Raw genomic sequence first — 7,975 nt, 5'->3', positions numbered from 1 at the left:
GCCTTCGGGCACTGTTTGCTTTCCTTTTTTGCTTGGGTTTTTTCTCTGCTGAAGTCGGAGCTAAGTTTGGCTCCCTTGGGAGTCCGAACGGAGAAGCCCTCCTGAAGTTGGAGTAGCCTGGCTCTCGTAGGGGTCAGGGCGAAGTCTTCCTGCAATCAAAGTCATAGGTAAAGTCCGGGTCCCGTAGGAGTCTGGACAAGGCCTATCGGCAGTTGCTGTTGTCAGCGGAGCCCGGCTCCTGTAGGAGTCCGGGCGGGATTGTCCTGTAGCTGATATCGGCGATGGAGCCCGACTCCCGTAGGAGTTCGGGTGAAGTTTTCTTTGGCATCGTGGACGGGATCCGGCTCCCGTAGGAGTCCGGGTGAAGCCTTCTGTTCAAATCTTAAAATTTATAAATAAAACCGCAAGCGCACGGTGTGCAGAGTAGCACGACCAGCGAGTACGGGTCGATCCCACAGAGACTTGGTTTTAAAAATGATTTTCAAATCTATGCTCAAGTGAGCTTTAACAAAAATCGAAAGTCGAAAGTTGTTTGCTAAAGACAATAAGACTAAGGATCTAGGGTTTTTGAATCCACTAGATCTAGATTAGGGAATTCTACCTAAAATTTTTCTTATTGATCCTAACGACTACTCCTCTTGTCTTTTCCAAGCATAGATTATGAAGGGACTAAGGCCCAACGATAATCCATCAAGATTCTTTACAGGGGAGTAGTAACTAGGATCCCTTAGGGTTTTCTCCTCCTATGCACTGAATCAAGCATGAACTATGAAGGGACTCTGACCCAACTGTAGTTCATCAAAAATTCTTGGCAAAAGAGGAAGAAAAAGAAACCCTAAGAAAAAGAAAGAACTCTATGTAAAATCCCTACTCATGATCTAGCTTCATCGCAAACCCTAGAAGGGATGCTTAGCTAGACATGATCTAAATCTACTTGCAAAATTTAAATGCAGAAAAATAAACTACCCTAATTTCATAAATTAAACTATCCTAATTGCATAAATTTAAACTGCATAATTTAAACTAACCTAATTGCATAAAATTAAATTGCATAAATTAAACTATCCTAATTGCAAGAAAAATAAATTGCATAATGTAAAGAGATGAAATTGCATAAAAATAAGATTTTATATATAAAAAAAAAATTATTACAAAAACCTCAAAGCTCGAGGCTTGAAAAGAGAGCTAAAAACCCCACTATCTAGGGTTACAAGCTTGATCTCAAGGAAGAATCCATAAAACAAGGGCCTTTGGGGGCTTTTTATAGGCATTTGGGGGTTATAAGGTTTTCAAAACTTCCGATGTGGGACTAAGAGGTTTTAGGGGGTTTATGGTACGCCGATGGGTCCATGGTCCATGCGCCTGTTGCTATGGACCAGGCGGCTAACCAGATCACCAAATCAGTTGATTTTTGACCAATTTTGATCTGATTTGACTCGGGTTTGACCCAATTGAGTCTTCTTTCTTCATTCTTCAATTCCTGGGTCAATTTAACTCCATTTTGCATAAAATTTGCGCCGTTGGAATCCTCTTTCCTTGTTCTTTCTATTGATGATCTCTTCTTCTGCAAAATATAATAACAAGTATCAATTTCTTAATAAAGTTAGATAATTTAGATATTAATTGATACTTTTTATGTCAATTTGTGACATAAATCACACCCCCCAACTTAATCATTGCTAGTCCCTTAGCAATGTACCAAAATAAGTTCATATTCCAAAAAGATCCTTCCTTTGCAAATTAATTTAAGATCGAAATTCAAGAAGTTTTCTAGTATTACTAAGTAATGAGCTTCGAATTAGAATCAGTAGTCAGTCTACTTAGAAGCTTTCTTAGAGTACACTTAAAGTTTTATAGCACTTGTGTGAGTGATAACTAACTTAGTATTTCAGTATTAACTTGTACAGGCCAATTGTATCATTTTTCATAACTTAGTTCGATTAATTTTTTATACACCCCAGATTAAACAAAGAACTAAGGTAGCTTTCACACTGTTTTTTTTTTTTTTTTTTTTTTTTTTTTTTTTTTTTTTGCTGAGCATCCTGGCCTTCCCACCACCGTTTGATGCGAATCTCAACACTTGACTTAGGTGAAGAGACCCGGTTACTAGGCTTAGGGCAATCCACATTTACTCTGTGTTTTGCATTTTATTTCAGGCAGGTAGCTCTTTCCTTAAATTCAAATTTCTTCAATTGGGGTGTAGAGAAAATTATCTAATTTAAATAATACTCAAATCCTTAATTGGCCTTACAATTAACACCTACTTTACCTTGTTAGTGTGCATGTGCAATTGGAAGTGCTAATAGTCTTTAAATGACCTAAGCCACCAAGAGTCTAACCAGCTAATCTTCTCCGTGACTCACTACATTAGCAAATACTTTCTAACTTACTCTTATTTCTTTTATAGATTAATTTATTTCATATATATATATATATATTTTTATTTTTTATTTTTTTTTTTTACATAATATATTAAATGCAAGAAATAACTCATAGTGGAAGGAAAAGGAAATGATAACACCTGATTTTGTTCAAGCTCTCCCCTCAACTTGACCGACATTGTCCCCAATGGAGTTTATCTAATTTATTTGTCCTAAGCAAACTGAAAACAAAGAAAGCATTAGAAATTAAATAAGCTGGGTTGCCTCCCAGAAGCGCTAAGTTTTATGTCTTCAGCCAGACCAAACCTCGAAGCAACTTAATCAGAATAAGTTGGTTCATAAAGAACCATGGCATCTTCAACAGTCTTGACAGGTAATTCCAAGAATGGTTTTAATCGTTGACCATTAACTTTAAAGATAACACCATTACTTGGGTTTTCAATCTCAACAGCCTCGTGTGAAAAAACTTCCTTTACTAAAAATGGTCCTGTCCATCTAGACCTAAGCTTTCCTGGAAACAGATGTAATCTAGAGTTATATAAGAGCACCTTTTGTCCGATATTGAAAGTTTTTCTTATAATTGATTGATCATGAAATGCTTTGGTTCGTTCCTTGTATATCCTTGCATTTTCATAGGCTTCATTTCTAAGTTCTTCTAATTCATTCAATTGAAGCTTCCTATGGTTTCCAGCATTGTTCAAATTTGTATTTAGTTGTTTGATGGCCCACATGGCTTTGTGTTCTATCTCAATAGGCAAGTGACATGGTTTACCAAACACAATCCTATAAGGAGACATTCCTAGATTGGTCTTGAAAGCAGTTCGGTATGCCCAAAGTGCATCAATTAATTTTAAAGACCAATCCTTTCTATTGGCATTAACAGTTTTTTCCAGGATCTGTTTGATTTGTCGGTTTGACACTTCAACTTGCCCACTAGTTTGAGGATGATATGGTGTGGCCAATTTGTGGGTGACATTATACTTTTTCATCAATGTTGCAAAAGGTCGGTTACAAAATTGGGTTCCCCGATCACTAATGATTGCCCTAGGAATACCGAAACGGGAGAGAATATTTTCTTTAAGAAACTTAATGACCATTTTGCTATCGGGTGTTCTACATGCAATTGCTTCTACCCATTTTGAAACATAATCAACTGCTACTAGAATATATTCATTTCCAAAGGAATTTGGAAATGGTCCCATGAAATCGATCCCCCAAACATCAAAAACTTCAACTACCAAGATTGGGTTGAGTGGCATCATGTGTCGCTTGGTGATTCGGCCCATTTTCTGACATTGAGCACAATTTTTACAATATTCGTGAGCATCCTTAAACAAATTGGGCCAATAAAAACCATATTGGAGAACCTTAGCAGCAGTTTTCTTAGACGCGAAGTGACCCCCACATGCTTGATCATGACAAAAAGATAAAATATTCATGACTTCGTTATCTGGGATACACCTTCTAATAATTTGATCAGGACATTGTTTAAAAAGATAAGGATCATCCCAAATGAAATACTTCACTTGGGCAAAGAATTTATATTTATCCTGCTTAGTCCAATGAGAAGGTATCTTGCCTATGGCTAAATAATTTACAATATTAGCAAACCAAGGTTCAGTAGACAAAGACATGAGTTGCTCATCTGGGAAAGATTCATTGATGGGTGGTTCACTAGATGGTGCAACTGGAATTCGGGACAAATGATCTGCTACAACGTTCTCAGTGCCTTTCTTGTCCCTAATTTCTAGGTCAAATTCTTGAAGGAGCAAAATCCATCTGATTAAACGTGCCTTGGCATCCTTCTTTGCTAGGAGATGTCTAATGGCTGAGTGATCGGTGTAAACAATGGTGTGGGTCCCAACCAAATAAGATCTAAATTTCTCTAAAGCAAAGACAACGGCAAGGAACTCCTTCTCAGTTGTGGTGTAGTTAAGCTGCGCATCATTTAAGGTTTTACTTGCATAATATATCACTCTAGGCAGCTTATTTATTCGTTGACCTAAGATTGCGCCCACAACATGATCGGACGCATCACACATTAATTCAAATGGTTCAGACCAGACAGGAGGATGAATGATTGGAGCTGATACAAGTGCATTTTTTAGAAATTCAAAGGATTCCAAGCACTCATGAGTAAATTTAAATTTAGTATCCTTTGCCAAAAGATTAGTCAGTGGACGTGCTACTTTGCTAAAGTTGGCAATAAACCTTCTATAGAATCCAGCATGACCTAAAAATGAACGTATTTCTTTCACAGATTTAGGTGGTGGAAGACTTGCAATTAGATCTATTTTGGCCTTGTCCACTTCAATCCCCTTTTTAGAAATGACATGGCCAAGAACTATTCCCTGTTTGACCATAAACTGACATTTTTCCCAGTTGAGAACTAGGTGCTTCTCCTTACATCGTTCTAGAACTAATTGCAGGTGATTCAGACACTCGGAGAAGGTTAGACCAAAAACAGAAAAGTCATCCATAAAAATTTCTAGAAATCGTTCTATCATATCTGAAAATATGCTGATCATGCATCTCTGAAAGGTTGCCGGTGCATTACATAGTCCAAAGGGCATTCGTCTATAGGCAAAAGTACCAAATGGACAGGTGAATGTAGTCTTTTCTTGATCTTCAGCGGCTATGGGGATCTGGTTGTAACCGGAGTATCCATCAAGAAAACAGTAAAACTCTTGTCCGGCTAGTCTTTCCAACATTTGATCAATAAATGGCAAAGGAAAGTGATCTTTCCTTGTCGCAGCATTCAACTTTCTATAGTCTATACAGACCCTCCATCCCGTTTGGGTCCTAGTTGGGATAAGTTCGTTTGCATCATTTTGGACCACTGTTACCCCAGATTTCTTGGGTACTACTTGAACTGGGCTTACCCAAGAGCTATCAGAAATAGGATAAATTATTCCACTATCTAGGAGTTTCAGAATCTCCTTTTTAACTACATCCTTCATAACTGGATTAAGCCTTCTTTGGGCTTCTCTTGTTGGTTTAGCCTCTTCCTCTAAGTATATTCTATGTTGAACTATAGAAGGGCTTATTCCTTTGATATCTGCTATGGTCCAACCTATTGCCTCTTGATTTGCTTTTAGAACTGACAATAACTCCTCCTCTTGCTTGGGATCTAGGTCTGATGCAATAATTACAGGCAAAGTTTCTTTGGGTCCTAGATATGCATACCTGAGATGTTCTGGGAGGGGCTTCAGTTCTAAAATGGGTGCTTCCTCTATCGATGGTTTAGGTGATGAGTTCACCATCTCAATGATTGGTTCAGTAGGAAGTGTCGATTCCTGATTAATCTGATTTTCTTTAAGTATTTCATTGACATCCTCAGACTCATGGATTAACCAGGGGTTAGACTCTAGGTCGACTTCATCATCACTAATGTCAATGGATTCATAAATACCATCTTGGACTACATTGACATCAGCATGAGAAGAGGATTCCTGTTCTAAGTTAAAAACATTAAGCTCAATGGTCATATTCCCAAAGGATAACTTCATTAGACCATTTCGACAATTGATTTCAGCATTGGCCGTAGCTAAGAATGGTCTTCCTAAAATGACAGGTATATGTCCTTTAGGATTCGCAACTGGCTCAGTCTCTAAAACAATAAAATCTACAGGAAAAATGAAATTTTCAACCTTTATCAGAACATCCTCGACCATTCCCTTAGGGATCCTGAGAGATCTATCGGCTAACTGTAATGTGATCCCAGTAGGTTGAAGTTTTTCTAATCCTAGTTGTTCATACACCGAATATGGAAGGATATTCACACTAGCTCCTAGATCTAGCAAGGCCTTTTTTATATTGGTTTCTCCAATAACACAAGAAATTGTTGGAGCTCCAGGGTCCTTATATTTAATTGGCACATGGCTAGATAGGTATGAACTGACACTTGCAGCCAAAAATGCTTTCTTTGGTACATTAGTGGTCCTTTTCCTAGTGCAGAGATCTTTTAAAAATTTGGCATAAGTTGGAACCTGATGGATTATATCTAAAAGAAGAATATTAACTTGGACTTGTTTAAATACCTCTAAAATTTTGTCTAAATGTTCAGATTTATTGGATTTCAGTCTGTTTGGAAAAGGAGCTCTAGGACTTTTAAGTACTGGACTAGGTGAATTTTCAGTTTCTGGTGCTTGAGGTTGAAAGGTAGTAGTTTTAGAAGGTGACTCGGTAGATGAGTCATCTATATCATCAAGTGCAACTACCTTATTGTCTATTTGTTTTCCTGATCTTAAGGTATGAATGGCATTTATACCATTAACTTGGTTTCCTTGTTGGGGTCGTGGACCATTTTGGTTCCTAGGATTTGGCTCATGTTGGCTAGGTAACCTACCATGTTCTCGTTCACTAATGGTCGAAGCCAGCTGACTTACTTGCATTTCCAGACGGGCTATAGCTTGGGTGTTATTATTTATGAGTTGACCCGTAGTTTGCATAAAGCTGGTATGTGTTTTCATCATGGCTTCTAGGCTTTTCTCTAAAGAGGTAATTTTCTTGTCATTATCATGGAAGCCTGGCGGGTTGTTCATTACTGGGTTGGACCTTAGATTTTGCTGATTGAAATTTGGATTGCCTACATTAGGATTCTGGGACCATGAGAAATTCGGGTGATTCCTCCAACCTGGGTTATATGTGGGTGCATAAGGATTGTTCAATGGTCCTTGATAGGTGGCATTCACCTGTGCACACTCATTCGAGTAGGAACATTCTTCTAAGACATGGTCTGGTGCATTGCACCCTTTACACATGGGTGCAGATATTTGATTTACATTGGCTGGTCTCTGTAATTCTAAGGCTTCCAATCTACGTGTTAAGGTTGCAATCTTGGCCTCTGATGCTAGGGTTGGTTGAATTTGATGCATTCCTCCTCTTGAAGGTGTAGCTTTATCAGGTTCCCTAGTTGTTTCCCACTGTAAATTTTTCTCGGCTAGGTCTTCTAAGAATTGCCAAGCTTCAGTAGTTTCTTTGTCCATAAATTGGCCTTGGCACATGGACTCTAGCATGGTTCTTGAGTTTGAATCTAACCCCTCATAGATGATCTGGCATAGTCTCCAAGTTTCTATTCCATGGTGTGGGCATTGGGTCAAAAGATTCTTGAAACGATCAAAGTACTTCCAAAATGATTCACCAGCTAGTTGGTAAAATTGATTTATTTCATTCCTAATCCTAGCTGTTTTATGATGGGGGAAATATTTTTTTAAAAATGTTCTCACAAAGCCCTCCCAGGTAGTGACAGAATAGTTTGGCAGACTATAAAGCCACTTCTTAGCATTGTCCTTAAGGGCAAAGTTGATTAATCTAAGTTTGACCTCATCCTCTGTTAATTGCAGTTTCATGGTTGCACATACCTCCTCAAATTCTCTAATAAATATATAAGCATCCTCTAATCCTGTGAATTTTGGAAGCATATTTATGATTTGAGGTTTGATTTCAAAATTGTTAGCTGTGGGTTGTGGCAACCTGATACAAGATGGTTGGATGGAGCCAACTGGATAACACAAATCCTTAAGGGTCATGGGTTGGATTGGTTCAGCCATTGGAACAACAGGAATTGACTCAATTCTAACTAGACGACCCGA

General features: G+C 38.1%; 1 non-coding gene across 1 annotated transcript; it reads left to right on the top strand.

Moving 5' to 3' along the window:
* Positions 1 to 7,457: 7,457 nt before the first annotated feature.
* Positions 7,458 to 7,564, top strand: LOC140854913 (small nucleolar RNA R71). Its single transcript, XR_012138007.1, has one exon. It is a non-coding gene; the product is annotated as a small nucleolar RNA R71 (small nucleolar RNA).
* The last annotated feature ends 411 nt before the right edge of the window (positions 7,565 to 7,975 follow it).

Source organism: Elaeis guineensis, chromosome 1 (assembly GCF_000442705.2).
Source record: "Elaeis guineensis isolate ETL-2024a chromosome 1, EG11, whole genome shotgun sequence".
NCBI classification, from domain to species: domain Eukaryota; kingdom Viridiplantae; phylum Streptophyta; class Magnoliopsida; order Arecales; family Arecaceae; genus Elaeis; species Elaeis guineensis.
This window is presented reverse-complemented; position numbering and strand designations above follow the sequence as displayed.